The following is a 2,031-nucleotide window of genomic DNA, read 5'->3' on the forward strand; positions in this document are numbered from 1 at the left end:
GCCTTATTTCTGATACTTCTAGCGTTGAAGTGTACACTTTTCAACCATCCCTGTGTCCACAATTATGCTCCATCGACTGCATTTCTTTATTAACAACCTCACTCCTTGTTGTGTCTGTTGGAAGGCTGAATACCTCATCCTCTGAATTACAAATCCGGTTCCCCACCCCCTGCCAAGCTAGTTTAAACCATCCCGTATAGCTCAAGCAAACCTCCCTCCCAGGATATTTGTGCCCTACCGGTTCAGGTGCACCCTTACTGTACAGGTCCCACCTTCCTCCAGAATGTGCTCCAATTATCCACATAATGGAAGCCCTCCCTCCTACACCAGCCCTGTAGCCACGTGTTTAGCTGCACTCTCTCCCTAGTTCTTAACTCGTATTTCCTAACTTGTATTAAGCAAGCCTGAGATGCTGTTAAATCTTTAAGGTTTTAATTGATTAATATATAAATCCCTGAATTCCTTTCGGGTCAAGGTCCTGAGAGAACTAAAGGTTTTATCAGTGTAAAGAGGAAATGACATTTTAGGTCAGGCATTGCATGTTAAGGTGTGAGACCTTGTTTAGAATCTGTTTGTGTTTCACCTCTTGTGTGTAGAAGTGCCTCCGAACAACTCTCCTGGATGCTCTGGACCTAATGTTTAGATGTCTGCGTGCTTAATAAAGCCCTAGTGAACTCCTTGATGACTTTATCACCCTGTCCCACTACCTGAAGGGACTGGTGGAGATCCTATCAAACAAATCTTAGACCTTGATCTTCAGCAGGCAGTGACAAAGTAACCATCCTACCATTGCTCCCTCGGCAGCGTAGTGGTAAGGTCACAAAACCTTTGTGCTCAGCTAATGCCTTCGGGAGTATCAAATCCCACCCCGCCAGAGATGGTGAAAGTGGATTTCAATTTGTATGCACTGGAACTGAAAGCCACTCTTGTGGTGACGTTGTATAAAATTGTTTTAAAAAAAGAAACCCCGCTTTACCCTACCTGGCCTGGCCTCCATGTGACTCCAGGCCCAATGTGGTTGACTCTTGAGACTGTTCAGCCCATCAAATCTGCTTGCTGTTCAATGAGATGGTGGCTGGTCTGGTCATCCTCAACTCCTGCCTTTATCGCCTCCCCAACCCCCCTACTTTACCGATTAGAAATGGGTCCATCACAGCTTCGACGGCCCTTCGAAATGGCCTGACATTTCCACTGGAGTCACAGCAATCTGGGACATCACACATCCTCATCCCACCAACGACCTAAGGAGAGAGACAGGGATTTGCTCTTCCTTCGAATCGGCTCAAATTTGGGCATTTTCCAAACCCTCTTCAGTGTCTCCTCATTTGAGATGGTTTGTAGTTCATCTCTGCTGGAGTCCGTGACTTTCTGAGAGGATTTCCGCGGAATACTCCGTCAAATACCACGCGAAGAGAAGTCGGAGTCATTCCATGTTGAGAGACTGGGCAAGTGCACGGCCGAAGCAGTTTAACGTGGATCAGCGTGAGGTGATCCCACCAAAGGGACAAAAACAGGAAGGCGGATTATTATTGGACTGGCGATAGGTTGGGGAAGCGGGGGGAAGGGTTGGGAGAGATGCAACGAGACCTGGGGGTCCCTCATACACCAGTCGCTGAAGATCAGCATTGCAGATGCAGCAGGCGGTGAAGGCAAATGGTACATTGGCCTCCAGGGCCAGAGGATGAGAGGACAGGAGCGGGGGGGGAGGGGGGGGGGGGGATGGATTCGCTGTGACTGTACAGGGCGATGCCACACCTGGAGGATTGTGTGTGGTGGTTTTGGGGTGTCTCCGTACCTGAGGAAGGACGTTCTGGCAACGGAGGGAGTGCAGCGAGGGGTTTCCCAGAATGATCCCTGGGACGGGGCAGACTGACGTATGAGGAGAGACCGGATCGTTTCAAGCTGCGTTCACTGGGAGTTGAGACGAATGAGGAGGGAGGGAGTCACATAGAAACCTGTAAAATTCTCACGGGACTAGACACGGCGGGGGGAAATGCAGGAAGGATGTTCCCGATGACCGGGAGGAGGGAG

General features: G+C 49.8%; 1 protein-coding gene across 1 annotated transcript in view; it reads left to right on the forward strand.

Annotated features, from left to right (window-relative positions):
* The window catches only part of LOC125481994 (zinc transporter ZIP10-like), a gene marked incomplete at its 3' end in the record, with an annotated part of 9,056 nt that overhangs the window by 4,727 nt on the left and 2,298 nt on the right, over positions 1–2,031 (forward strand). The gene's annotated exons all lie outside the window — the stretch shown is intronic.

Source organism: Rhincodon typus, unplaced genomic scaffold, assembly GCF_021869965.1.
Source record: "Rhincodon typus isolate 14 unplaced genomic scaffold, sRhiTyp1.1 hic_rhity00004877, whole genome shotgun sequence".
NCBI classification, from domain to species: Eukaryota; Metazoa; Chordata; class Chondrichthyes; order Orectolobiformes; family Rhincodontidae; genus Rhincodon; species Rhincodon typus.